Genomic DNA, 15534 nt, shown 5'->3' with positions numbered 1-15534 from the left:
CCAGACGTCCGGTCAGCCCGTCGACCCGTCTGGACTTCTCGCCAAGCGTCCGGTCAGCCCGTCGACCCGCTTGGATTTCTCGCCAGCTATCCGGTCAGCCCGTCGACCTAGCTGGACTTCTCGCCAAGCGTCCGGTCAGCCCGTCGACCCGCTTGGACTTCTCGCCAGCTATCTGGTCAGCCCGTCGACCTAGCTGAACTTCGTGCCAGACATCCGGTCAACCCGTCGACCTGTCTGGACTTTTCCTGCACACTTGATCAAAGTGTCAGACAACAACATAACTAACTTAACCTATTTGTCATTCATCAAAACCTGGGTTAGACCGTTAGTGCTACCCGCACCAACAATCTCCCCCTTTTTGATGGAATGACAACCTGGTTAAGTTAGTGAAAACATATGCAAGAAACAACATGCATTTATGTGGTTTTAAAGTTTGTTAGTTTGTATTTTCAAATTGGTTTAGCTAACTTAACCACCTAACCCTCCTCCCCCTTTGGCATTCATCAAAAATAAACAAGGTAAATAATCATTGTAACAGGTAATCAAATTTTGAAAGATATCTAGGTTTGGTTCAAAATTTGAAAGATAAAAGTGCAATTTTTAACACCAAGTTAAAAAATTGTCAAGTTGACTTGGGGGAGACAAGTAGTTTTGAAAAGTTTAAAGTTAATCAAGTTTAACTCTCAAGCGTGTGGAAATTTTCAAAATAGGTTTTTCAAATTTATATCTACTTTTCAGAAAGGTACGTTTTTCAACTTTGATTTTTCAAATCAAAAAATTTTTTTGTCAAAAATTAATTTTTAAGGCTAATTTGATAAGAACTAAATTTTGAAATAGTTAACTTTTCAAATCAGGTTTGAAAATCAGGTGGGATTAAACTTTCACATTTTTCAAATATTTAGTTAAATTTAACTTTTTGTAAATCAATGTTCAAACATATGTTAGGTTTTAAAAAGCATTTTTCAAACACACAAAATTTGAGTTAATTCTCCCCCTGAACTTGATACTTAACTCTAACCAGCTGTCTAACCAATTAGGTACTAACTAACTATCAGAAGATAGTAGCTTTCACTTGGTTAGTCAGATTAAGTTAATTATAACCAGTCAGTGTTTGATTTGACTGATGAACTTTAATCTGATTAATATCTGAATTGTATTTAACGTCCAGACTTATGCTGATGCACTGGAATAAGCATCTTAAGTCTAGACAGTTGGCCTATGCATCTCACCCCTTTCTATGTTTATCAAATACAAGCAAGGTAAACCTAAGGTGTTGGTGAGATGCTCAAGAACTAGACCTATGGGTACATGCTTTCTAAGGATTCAAAACTAGTCTAAGGCCAAAACTGTTTTTGAAAGTCTAAAAATGGAAAGTTTGAAAACAAACAAGTTTAGCCTATAAGTTGGTAAAATCATTTTTGAAAGTATTTTTGAAATATCCTAGCCTATTAAGCACATCCCTAGTTTTCGTCGTAAGTTGCTAAATTCACTTTCAGGGAGAGGTTTTGTAAAAATGTCAGCTAAATTTGATTTGGACTCAATATATTTGAGTTCAATATCGCCTTTAGTAACATGATCCCTGATGAAGTGGTGTCTAATTTCAATATGTTTGGTTCTTGAATGGTGCACAGGATTCTTGGTTAAGTTAATTGAACTTATATTGTCAATTAATACTTTTACATTTGTGATATTTAAGTTGAAATCTTTTAGAGTATGCATCATCCATAATATTTGTGCAACACATTCGCCTATAGCTATGTATTCTGACTCAGTTGTAGACAGAGCAACACAATGTTGCTTTCTACTAAACCAGCTAACAAGTGATGCACCTAATAATTGGCATCCACCACTTGTGCTTTTGCGGTCTAATTTACATCCAGCATAATCTGAGTCAGAATACCCTATTAGTTTAAAATTATTTGTCCTAGGATACCAGATTCCTACATTTGTTGTTCCTTTAAGATATCTAAAAATTCTTTTAACCTGTGTCAAATGGGATTCCTTAGCACAAGTTTGGTATCTAGCACACATACTAACTGCAAATAAAATATCAGGTCGGCTTGCAGTTAAGTACAATAGGCTACCTATTGCACTTCTATAATATTTTAAATCAATTGGTTTTCCATTTGGGTCACTATCTAAGATTGTGTTTACTGACCATCTGTTTTTATTTCTTTTGTATTTTCCATTCCCAATTTTTTAAGTAATTCTTTGGTGTATTTATGTTGAGAAATATAGTTTCCTTCATTTGTTTGTTTGATTTGTAATCCTAAGAAATAGGTTAGTTTTCCCACTAAGCTCATTTCAAATTCTTTTTCCATTAGATTAATAAATTCTTCTAAAAATTCTGAATTTGTTGAGCAAATATTATGTCATCCACGATATATTGTGCAATAAATATGTTTGTATTAATGATTTAACAAACAAGGTTGGGTCAATTTGACCTTGTTTGAATCCTTTAGATGTTAGGTAAGATGTTAGCCTCTCATACCACGCCTGGGTGCTTGTTTAAGTCCATATAGAGCTTTCTTTAATTTAAAAACATAATCGGGTGTTCTAAGCTTTCAAAACCACCGAGGTGACCTACATAAACTTCTTCTTTGATTAGTCCATTAAGAAAGGCGGACTTAACATCCATTTGATATAGTTTAAATCCCTTATGGGCTGCATAACTTAGTAACATTCTAATGGATTCTAATTGCACTGGGGCATATGTTTCATCATAGTCAAGTCCTTCAACTTGACTAAATCCTTTGGCAACCAGTCTAGCCTTATTTCTAGTAATTTCCCCAGTTTCACTTAGTTTGTTTCTGAATACCCATTTTGTTTCTATTATTTTCTTATTCTTAGGTGGTGGGACTAGGTCCCAGACCTCATTACGCTCAAATTGGGCTAGTTCTTCTTGCATAGCTATAATCCAATCTGGGTCTAGTAGGGATTCATCCACAGTTTTAGGTTCTATTTTTGAAATTAATGAAATTTGACTTAGGTTTCTAAAAGATGATCTGGTTTGAACTCTTAAGTCTGGGTCACCAATTATTTGATCAGTTGGATGATTTGGGTTTACCCTTATTGTTTTAGGAGGTTGATTCTCTTGATGTTGTTCCTCTTCTTCATGACTTAGAGTTTGGTTGATTTCTGGAACAAACTCCGGTGGTTGTGTAGGTTCTATGTCTTGTTTAGTTTCTTTAAATTTTACATTAGTAGTTTCTTCAATTTTTAAGGTAACCTTATTATAAATTCTGTAGCCTCTACTATTTAGGGAATATCCCACAAAAATTTCATTTTCAATTTTAGAGGTGAATTTTCCTAAGTGTTCTCTTGTATTTAAGATAAAAACTGGGCACCCAAATACCTTAAAGTATTTTATGTTTGGTTGTTTATTATAAAATATTTCGAAGAAAGTTTTGTTATGAGTTTTATTTATTGTTGTTCAGGAGTCTGTACTAACGGCTTCTGCCCAAAAGTATTTAGGTAGGTTATACTCATTTAACATTGTTCTAGAAGCTTCAAGTAAGGTTCTATTTTTTCTTTCTACAATTCCATTTTGTTGGGGGGTTTTAGGGCATGAGAACTCATGATGGTAACTGTTTTCTAGACAAAAACTATTAAAGTTGTGATTTTTAAATTCTCCCTCATTGTCACTCCTAATTCTTTTAATTTTAATATCTTTTTCGTTTTCAATCTGTTTGCAAAAATTTGTAAGAATTTCAAAAGTTTCATCTTTATGTTTTAAGAATTTTACCCAAGTAAACCTGGAGTAATCGTCTATAATTACTAGACAATATAAGTTTCCATTAATGGATTTGACTCCATGGGAGTCAAAAAGATCTAAATGTAGAAGTTCTAAGATTGAGTTAGTTTGTGGTTGATTTGTTTGTTTGTGAGTTGATTTAGTTTGTTTTCCTTGTTGACAAGCATTACATATAGTTGAATCTAAGTTAGGTAACTTCGGTAAGCCTTTTACAAGTCCATTTAGTTTACTTATATTTCTAAAGTTGGTGTGAGTCCTATGCCATAACCAAGTTTCTTCTTTTTGTGTTAAATAGCACTTAATGGAAGAAATGGTTAAGTTGATGACATAGATGTTGTCTTTTCTAAAACCTTTTAGGCTTATGGTAGGATTATCTAGATGTTTGATTGAGCATTCTGTAGATAGAAACTTGACCTTATACCTAGTATCACACAATTGACTTATACTTAGAAGATTATATTTAAAGTTTTCAACAAGTAAGACATTCGTAATTATAAAGTCTAATTTTAATTCAATATTACCTATACCAATTACCTTGAGTTTGCCGTTGTTTCCAAAGGCAACTGTTCCTAGGCTTTTGTAAGTGAGTTGAGTGAACTTGGTGTGATCTCCAGTCATATGTTTGGAGCAACCACTGTCCAAAATCCACTTGGTTTCCTACAGTAAGTAGGATTTTGAAGTTAGTCTTTTGAGTATGCATTAATTTAAAATTAGGATTTTGAAATTAAGTTAAAATTAAAATTTTGAAATTTTAACATTAAAATTTTGAAATTAATTTTTAAGTTAAAATTAAAAATTTTGAAATTAATTTTTTTAAGTTTAAAATTAAAAATTTTGAAATTAATTTTTAAGTTATAATTAAAAATTTTGAAATTAATTTTTTAAGTTTAAAATTAAAAATTTTGAAATTAATTTTTAAGTTTCAAATTAAAATTTTGAAATTAATTTTTTAAGTTTAAAATTAAAAAATTTTGAAATTAATTTTTAAGTTATAATTAAAAATTTTGAAATTAATTTTTTAAGTTTAAAATTAAAAAATTTTGAAATTAATTTTTAAGTTAAAATTAAAAATTTGAAATTAATTTTTAAGTTTAACATTAAAATTTTGAAATTAAAAATTAAAAATTTTGAAATTAATTTTTTTTAAGTTTAAAATTAAAAATTTTGAAATTAATTTTTAAGTTTCAAATTAAAATTTTGAAATTAATTTTTTAAGTTAAAATTAAAAATTTCGAAATTAATTTTTAAGTTAAAATTAAAAATTTTGAAATTAATTTTTAAGTTATAATTAAAAATTTTGAAATTAATTTTTTAAGTTTAAAATTAAAAATTTTGAAATTAATTTTTAAGTTTCAAATTAAAATTTTGAAATTAATTTTTTAAGTTAAAATTAAAAATTTCAAAATTAATTTTTAAGTTAAAATTAAAAATTTTGAAATTAATTTTTAAGTTTAAAATTAAAATTTTGAAATTAAGTTAAAATTAAAAATTTGAAATTTTAACATTAAAATTTTGAAATTAATTTTTAAGTTAAAATTAAAAATTTTGAAATTAATTTTTTAAGTTTAAAATTAAAAATTTTGAAATTAATTTTTAAGTTATAATTAAAAATTTTGAAATTAATTTTTAAGTTTCAAATTAAAATTTTGAAATTAATTTTTAAATTTCAAATTAAAATTTAAGCCTTATTCATCTCACCCGATCTATATTATCAATCAGGGAATCTTATGATTTTGTGAGATGAAATTGGTTTGATTACAGACTTTTGGTTTAACTTGTGTTAGATTCAGACTTAGCTTTGGTTTCCACAAATAGGCATTCTTCGGATAAACTTCTAAGCTTGGTGAGTCACAAGGACATCATTAGAAGTAACCAACCTTTCGAGGTTTTCCGAATAGTCCTATCCACGGAACTTAGTACTAAATCTTGGTCTAACTGGTTAGGATTCGTTTAAGGGTAGCTTCGGTCAGCTCCACTTGGCCAAATGCACCAGATCGAAGCCATATCTTTCTAGACATGCGATGCCCAAGCTTCCCTAACGTACTATCATCCAAAAATTTCACCAGTACCATGATTCAAGTTAAACTTGGTCTCTTTTTAACTAATCCTAATTACCCTGCCGGGTTAGTTAGTTTTGGAGGTGCTAGCTATTCTGGAGCCTCCCCCTGAATTATTGGCCATTAATTTAGATTTTGGTTTTAGGCTTGTGTCGATTCTTTTTATAGTTATAGTTAACTTGGTGATAATTTTGTTGTTTAGATTTTGAATTTGATTTATGTTTGTATTTTGGATTTTGGTTTGGTTTATTTAATTTTATATAATGTATTTTTTCTTTAGGTATATAATATTGATTAAGTCCTACTTGCGTGGTCAAACACGCTTTCGGAACCCAAGCTAGATTGGATGACTTGTATTGGGTTATTAATGATTTGAAGGTTTTATTTGAATTCGACTTATATCCTAGTCCGGTTTTATTATAACATGCTTTTTGATTATTTAGGATTAAGTCTAAATTTTTTGATCTTGTTGTGAATTTTTCTAACATCTCTTTTAAATTGTTTATTTCATTTTTTAATGATAAATTCTCTTCCTCAAGTGTTAGATCTTGAGTTGGATTCGAATTCTTTGATTGTTCCTTGAGGTTTTGATTTTCCTCAAGAAGTGATTTGTTTTCATTTTCTAATTTAGTTAATTTACTATTTAAACAGGAAATAATTCTAAAAAAAATTTTGTTTAAATTAAAGTATTCCTCATTCGGGCCTTCGGAAACGAGTACGGACTCGTGGCTTGTTTCGGGTTCAGACCCGTCTTCATCTTCCGACTCGTTATCTGTTTCGGCTTCGCAGGCCATCAATGCGAGGTGGCTCTGATGTTTCTGCTCTTCTTCCTCCGATTCGTCCGAGGAGTCATCCCACGTTGCTTTGAGTGCCTTCTTTTTGGTTGGTTTTGGTTTGTCGAACTTTAGTTTTGGACATTCGTTCTTGTAATGTCCCTTTTTGTTGCAGCCGTAGCAAGTCACGTTCTTTTGTTCTGAGGGAGAGCTGATCTTTTGAAGATCCTTTTTGCTGAAGCTCCTCTTTCTCCTGGTGAACATTTTTCTTACCAAGTTCACCAGGTGTTCTTCGTCTTCAGAATCTTGATCGGAGTCTTCTTCAAGTTCAGGCTTGCTTTTCTTTTCTTTGGAGGAACCTGCAAATAGTGCTATACCTTTCTCGGCTCCAGCATTAGTTTGTTCGTGTAATTCTAATTCACAAAATAGCTCGTCTAATTTTAAGTTAGAAAGATTCTTAGAAATTTTGTAGGCATCCACTATTGATGCCCACAAACTATTACGTGGAAAAGCGTTTAAAGCGTACCTTATTAAATCTCTGTTCTCCATTTGGTGGCCTATTGCATGAAGCCCGTTGAGGATGTCCTTGATCCTCGCGTGTAGTTGATTCGTTGTTTCTCCTTCCTGCATTTTTATATTAAAAATTTTATTTAGAAGCAGGTCTCGTTTTGTTACCTTAGCGTCGCTCGTTCCCTCGTGCAGTTCGATCAGCTTGTCCCATAGCTCTTTAGCGTTTTTGTGTGAACCGACTCTGTTAAGTTCTTCTCTTGTCAATCCGCACTGTAGAGTGTTGATCGCTTTATTTTCTGTTGACGCTTTTTTCTTGAGATCTGCTGTCCAGTCTTCAGGATCCACTAGATTCCCGGCGTTGTCCACTGGAATTTTGTAAGGTTTCGTAATGCTCATCCACTGATCGAAGTCTGTTTTGAGGTAGACCTCCATGCGCTTCTTCCAGTAAGGGAAGTCGTCCCCGTTGAAGAGTGGAGGTCGCACTGTGCTGAATCCTTCTTGTTGGGACATTCTGTGCACAGGTAAATAACCAAAAAAAATATCCCAAGACTTGGTATTGGATTAGTAGTGCGGGAAGAGAAAAAATAGAAAAAAAATCTAGATTCGTATTGCACTAATTTAAATTGATTAGTGAAATATTAAGTTAACGAAACACCAGTTTTAAAATTAATTATAAAAAAAACAAAAACAATTCACCCCCTGTCTGATTGGTGGTTGCACCAAATCAGAGCGGTACCTGCTCTGATACCACTTGTAGGACCGTTAGATTCGATAGAGGGGGGTGAATATCGATTCGAAAATACAGAGTATAAGTGCAGCGGAAAAAGTAAAATAGACACAATGGTTTTACTTCGTTCGGAGCCTGTGACGACTCCTACTCGAAGGCCCGTACTCCTTGAGTACTTTCGTTGGGCAATTCACTAGCAATTCGGATAATTACAATTTAAGTACAAAAAGATGCTAATGAAAATTGAAAACAAATACCGACAAAAGGGAAAAGAACGGAGCGTAGTGTCGGAGCTTTGTTGACGTCGCACTGAACGTTGAGCAGCAAGACCAGCAGTAGAAGAGTTCTCAGTTTGAATTCATTCTGAAGCTCCTGTCTGGGGCTTCTTTTATATGTTGTTCCAGGCGCTTGGATCCCTTCCGGGCGCCTGGAATGTGACGTAGCTGCACAAACCATGATGCTCCACGTGGCGACGACTCGGCTGGATAGAATTCGCCTTCCGGGCGCCCGGATCCCTTCCGAGCGCCCGGACCTCCGGGCGCCCGGATCCACTCCGGGCGCCCGAACCACCTTGTTCCAGAAAACTCCCTTTTCCTGCAAAACAAAGTTAGTCCGAGGCAAATGTATATCCTGTAAAATAGATTGTCAGCACAGTTAAGGTTCAACAGATAATTAAAAAGAGTATGACTTAGATTCCGTCTTTCCCAGACCGGAATCTAGTCACGATCTCGACTTAGATGTCCGAAATGGATATAAGCCGGATCGACGCCTAATGTTCCCTTCCCGAGAACGCGTCCTCACAGTCACTCCCTTCCAGTGACTTACCTTGCTTACCTGCCAGACGTCCGGTCAGCCCGTCGACCCGTCTGGACTTCTCGCCAAGCGTCCGGTCAGCCCGTCGACCCGCTTGGACTTCTCGCCAGCTATCCGGTCAGCCCGTCGACCTAGCTGGACTTCGTGCCAGACATCCGGTCAGCCCGTCGACCTATCTGGACTTTTCCTGCACACTTGATCAAAGTGTCAGACAACAACATAACTAACTTAACCTATTTGTCATTCATCAAAACCTGGGTTAGACCGTTAGTGCTACCCGCACCAACAGAAGGGGGGTTGAACAGCCCTGTAAAATAAAAAAAAACAACCCTTCTCGAACTCTTAAACTAACACTTGCATAAAATTAACTTAAACAAGAAAAAGCAAGAATAGGAAGAGGCACCGGATTTGACTTGGTTACAACCGGGTAGTTGTTAATCCAAGAAAGATGATCGCACTATCAATCTCCTTCAGGCGGAGAAGCCTCTTACAACATTGAAGCTCAGGAAACAGAAGCTAACTACAGAGAGCGTACAAGTGTTTGAAAGAAATGCTTGAGTTCTGAATTGATGAAAAGCTTCTGGACCAAGGCTATATTTATAGCCTTGGTCGGGGCACTTGGAAGGGTTCCGGGCACCCTGGGGGGATAAAACTTTATCCCCCAACGTTCAAATCGCGCAATTTGCGATCTTGGTCAAAATCAGGGTCCGGGCGCCCCGGAGCCCAAAGTCAACAGGTGTTGACTTTTTTGTCCGAGACCTCTTCACTGGTTCAGTCCCGCCTCGGTCCGGTTCTTCTCCTCCAGATCCGCTCGCTTGGGTGATCTCTGCCATCCGGAAAAGGGCTCACCCGAACCCAACTTCCGGTCTTCTCGAGCGGGCTTCCCTCCGGCTTCTCGTCCCTCGGAATCGCCGCGTGTTTCCTTCTCGTCCGCCGGCGTACTCATCCGTAGTCTTCGTCCCTCCGACGCACCGCGTTCCGTCCTTCTCACTAGCTGCGTCTCTTGCTCCCCGAGCAATCTTCCGCATCGGCTTTCGTCCCTCGGAACCACCGCACGCTTCCTTCTCGTCCGCCGGTGTACTCTTCCGCAGCACCTCGTCCCTCGAACTGTCGTCCTTCTCGCTAGCTGCGTCTTCCGCTCGACTACCTGTGCTCCTAAGCTCCTGCACACTTAGACACAAGGTTAGAAACACACATGACCTAACTTAACTTGTTGATCACACCAAAACAACCTTGGGGTTCCAACAGGATGGTCTCTAATCGCCTAGATACGCCTCCGTGTGCAAAAATTTGACCTACATTGTCCTTCTTACCTTCGATCTTCCCCCTAAGCAAGGGGATGAAGTGCCCCTTTTATAGAGGTGAGGGCAAGGGATGGTCATTCCTTGGAACACAGCTAAACCTCCCTTCAGCGTCCTAGCCGTGCCATTTGGCACCACCAGAGCCAACTTGTCTCTGGCAAAATGGCTTGGTCGTGCCATTTGGCATGGCCAAAGCTGTGTCTGGCTTCTTGGTCGTACCTTATGGAATGGCCAGAGCCGAGTTAGCTCTGTCTACATAGCTTGGTCGTGCCATTTGGCACAACCAGAATATGAGCTGCTCTATTTTTACCTTTTGAGTTGTGCCATTTGGCATGACTAGAACTTTAAACCTGCGATTCTGGAGGCATGGCCATGCCTTAAGGCACAACCCAAGCAAAGTCTACTTCGGAAAAAGGCATGGTCAGTCTCCTAGCCGTGCCCTAAGGCACGACCATGCCCATTTCTACGCTGGTCCTTCTTCTTAGTCGTGCCATTTTGCACGGCCCTTATCTTCATGCTTCCTTGGTCTTGCCTTAAGGCATAACTAGGCCTAATTTGCATCTGAAACGACTTGGAAACTCCAATCCTTGCTTTTCTCTCCTCAGGGTAAACAAGGTTGGGTCATGGTCTTCTTCAATTGATCTTCTTTTGCATCTTTGGATTCTTTTTCTGCCCTGAAAGTGAAAACAAACACCAAGTAGATCTCTAAATGTAAAATAGTAATTATGCTAAAATTATCATGATAAAGGGTATAAAAGCATAGATCATAGGTAATGAATATATAAAGATGTGCGTTAAACAATACAAAATAACATATATAATCTACGCACATCACACCCTTAGACTTAAACATTTTCTTATCCTCAAGTAAATTCTACAATCTAGATTCATAAGTTACAAATGTGTATCCCTAGTGATTTCATTCAATTCTATCAAGCTAGTGAAATTAATGAGCACAATCAAGAAAAATCTATAATAAAGCACTTGATTGTTATCAAGCAAAATTTTGCAATCTTGAAGCATGTGTAGGAGTAAGTGCATCATAATGAATAAATTTAACTCTATCCAACCATTTCACTAATGAGTATGATTATAAATGGATTTAACTAGCCTAAGAATGAGTTTTTCGTGCTCAGTGCAAATTGTGGCCTAAATTTCTCAAGTATCAATTCCTAATCTTAGTTAAGTCATCATTAAACCAACTTTTCCTTTCATTCCCAGCAATGGATACAAGTTGGTTCATCTATCTTAAATCTACCCAAGGTCTAAAGAATGTGTTCGATAACAAGAGAAATTTAGTGTTCATTTCCCCAGTAACCAAACTCGGTCTCAAAAGGGCAAACAACTAGTTTCCACTCATGACAACAAATTTTTCAATCCCTTATTTCATCAATCATTTTTTTAGATAATTGTACATATGTAACGATGCAACTGGTGAGATTTTCATTTTCTAAATGAGCTTTAATGTTTTAAGCATCATCTAGTGACCAAGATATAGTTTAAAAATCACAATGAGAATTCAAGTACCCATCAAGTCTAATGAATCATGACTATTTTAAGAACCTTCAACTATCAAAATAAGGTGAAGTGTAAAGAGAACCTCAAGCTAGACTAGAATCAAATCCTTTTAATGAAATGCGATGCTCATGTCTTGCTATTGATGATAGAGAAAAGTAGATCACTAAATATACTAGCACTAGTACCCTACAACATGAATCTAAATAATAAATGTGTGAAAAAATTGCTATCAAACAAATGATATATTCAATTTGTTCCACTGGAGATAGAAAAAAAATAAATCACAAACTATACTAGCACTAAAAAAATGTTACTCATGACCTCTAGATAATAAACATGCTAGAAGTTTACTCTTGGATAAGTCAGCAGTAATAGTGTGGATAGTGTAACTCAAAATAACTCAAAACTTGAAAAAAAAAAACTAATCTAAGAAAGCAAAGTGAAACAAGACTAACCAAGCAAATGCAACTATATATAGGAAAACCCCCCAGACTTGGATCTTTCATTGTCCTCAATGAAGCTAAACTCACGGGGGTGGGCAAGAGAAAGGGGTGGAAAACGGGTAGGTCTACCACTCGCTGAAGATTGACTACCCGAAGGAGGTCTGATCCCCGATGGAGATCATGTCCTAGGGAGAAATCTAGGAACCCTAGGGAGGTGACCAATATTTTTATAGTACTGATATAACGTGGCCACATGCTGACTAGTGATATCTATGGATCCTATAAACTCATTCATCCTCCCTTGGTGAGTGTGGTAGTCTCCCACAACATTAGATACTCTACTGTAAAAACCATCCCTCTTTTAAAATTTATCATGTACATATTGGAACTAATCATGAGTGAAGTCACAATGACCATTCAATATCTTATGAGAAATATCTCGCTTCTCATGAAGAGAATCTATTGATGTACAGAAAGTAGAGAAATTAAAGCTAGAAGGCCTCGCACTATCGTAAGCGAATGAATGTCTAGCCGAGTCAAAAAATCTGACCGGCGATGGGCCTCTAGGTGAGGGATACTCATGATGCTCTCTGGGGATGTGGAGGAACCGAGAGTTGGATCTTTAATAATCCAATTGTTGGAGTTATGAATTGTTGTGCAATTGAGATTTGGTAAAGGGACAATGAACCCATCCCTTCTAGGAAAACTGAATCCATTTTCATCCTGACATATCATTTTCATTGCTAGGCATATATCTATATCTATTTTGATATTTCCATGTATAGCCTCTATGTAAGGACCTATAGCGCTAAACACACTAAAAAGCACAGTGGAAAAATAAATTCCTAGCCAGAAGATTCATGCAAAGGAAAACATATACTAAGTTTTATTAAAAGATATATACCTTTGCTGCATGCCCTTCGCAATCCCGATAGTAACGTTTCTTTAGGATGTAGATCTCAACGCGATCAACGCGTCCACACCTCTACGGTATCCACACGAACACATTCTCTGTCCATCTCACGAACTCATGAAATGGAGAAAGAAACAACCAAAGGTTGTGCTAGCAACCTCTTGTGGAAGTTTTGGCCAAGAGGGGAAGAAGAAAGAAGAGAAAAAACCAAGAAGATCACACCACCCAAAAGGTCACTTCATCTATATAAGGTGACTTCACAAAAGGGTTACTTTACCAAATAGGTTACTTCACCAAAAGATTACTTTATCAAAAAGGTTACTTCACCTAAATGTTACTTTTACAAATGACTTTTATATTCATCTAATGAATACAAAAATATTTTTGTCTCTTGATCTTCCTTTTGATTAATGATAATATATTAATCTCTATTAATATTCATTAATCTTAATGAGTTAGATTTAGAATATTGGATTAACCATTAACCCAATAATCCATTAACCCAATAAATCAATGAGTCTAACACATTATTCAATAAGTCTAATCTGAATTCATTCGAATCTAACTCAATGTGTATAATTTGGATTAAATTTAACCTCATAATTCATCTCCAAATCAACATGTTCTTTGTGTGTGACCCAATAGGCTCTCGTAACGTTGGCAATATATCTAAAACTATTTTAGACACATAAACAATGAGTGACATCTAGCAAAGCATCATTGCTACTCAAGTGACGAAAATGTTGAAATCTGACCTAACCTTTCTGTGTATATTATCTTGTATGACTAAATCCTTTTATCCTTGATATCTAGATTAATCAATGAGGCATAGAACGTGTCATCCTCTTATCAATCTTTGTGTTTCTTGATCTCTAAGTAGACACACTCAATTAAATAAGTTCAATATCACATATTGACTCATTTGAGCATGCCCATGCATTCTTATATCCTACTAATCAAGGGGCTCACAGATATCACTTCCATTATATAGAAGGGATAAATCTCATCTACATCACTCACATCCCTCCGCATAACTTATGACATACCCAGTAATCGACTTTATAGTCCACTTTGTTACAGGTGACGTTTGTCGATACTAAAGTACACAACTCCTTATGTAGGGAACCGTAGTGACTTCAGGTCTAAGGACTATTCATACTAATAGTCACATGAGAATGTTTATGAAACTCATACAACGATCCATGAAACATTCTTATGGCGGGTCATTCAATATATATTCTCTAATATATACCCATGTGTCAACATGATATCTCATATACATGACTTGTGAGATTAAGTCATCCATTGACCTACATGCTAGTCTCAACGTATTAATATTGTCCTTGCATATTAATGCTTGACTAGGAATAGTTAAGAGTAGTGTTCTATATATATCTACAATATCTCACTATTAATTCAACCAATTGATATATTGTAGATTAGAACTTCCTACTCTAGGACATTATTATACTTATTCATTCAGCAACGAATTAAAATAAATATAATAACAAACTTTGTCTTTTATTAATAATGAAATATGATACAAAAGGAGTCATTTACAATCATCTCATAATTGGTACTAGGGCTAATACTAACAATCTCCCACTATCACTAGTGCTAATCACTGAAATATCTAATACCCAGTGACCTAGTATGACCATCGTGCTTCCTCTGTGCCAAAGCCTTGGTCAAGGGATCCGCAATGTTAGCATCGGTTGGTACTCTGCATATCCTCACATCTCCTCTATTAATAATATCTCGAATGAGATGGAACCACCGTAGTATATATTTGGATCTCTGATGAGAGTGAGGTTCCTTAGCCTATGTAATAGCCTCATTGTTATCACAATAGAGGTTTATTAGGTTCGCTATACTAGGAACAATGTCAAGCTCGGCAATAAACTTCCTAATCCAAACTGTCTCCTTTGCTGTAGTTGAAGCAGCAATATAGTTGACCTCTGTTGTAGAATCAGCGACTGTGCCTCACTTTGAACTCTTCCAACTCTTTTGTTTGTTATTTATTTTTAAATTGTTAGAAAAAATAGTCATTAAACTAAGTCACTTAATTGCTAGTCAAGTATGTTATTTGTTTACTGTTTGTTATTTATTTTTAAATTGTTAGAAAAAATAGTCATTAAATTAAGTGATTATATATCTAAAATATTATACTAATGATAAAGTAGGTGAAATAGTAATGTTAAGGTATTTTTTTAAAAAAATACAAGATGTACTTACTTCAAATAGGGGATCTCCCCCTCCACCACATCCTTCTCTGCTTTTTCCACTACTTCTTGATGCTGACTCGAATAAGTATCGAGTATAATGTGAATTAAAGAGAGACAATTATAAACTTTATTTTATTAGGTTGTTAGTTATGATAATTATTTAGATCGGAATGAATGTCTTAGATTTATGAATAATAAATATTATGAGAAAGCAAGATTACAAATAATTCTTCGACTTTGAGTCATAGATAAACTCTAGCGATCGACGGATTGTTGTTTCAACTAAAATCAAGAGTTAAAGTCAAAATTTTTGAATTTAAATTTATTTTTAATTACCTTCTTAAATTCAAAATTTAGACTTTTGGATCATAAAAATTAATCTACAATAATATTTAGAAATTTTAAAAATCATCCCTCCCGGTGACTACGTCACTGCTTTGATCCCTAATGTCAAATAACGCTGCTTTAATTTCATTTATTATAGGAAGTTGTACTAGTGG

Source organism: Zingiber officinale, chromosome 6A, assembly GCF_018446385.1.
Source record: "Zingiber officinale cultivar Zhangliang chromosome 6A, Zo_v1.1, whole genome shotgun sequence".
Classification (NCBI taxonomy): Eukaryota; Viridiplantae; Streptophyta; class Magnoliopsida; order Zingiberales; family Zingiberaceae; genus Zingiber; species Zingiber officinale.
The sequence above is the reverse complement of the archived record's forward strand: the minus strand, read 5'-3'. Positions refer to the sequence as shown.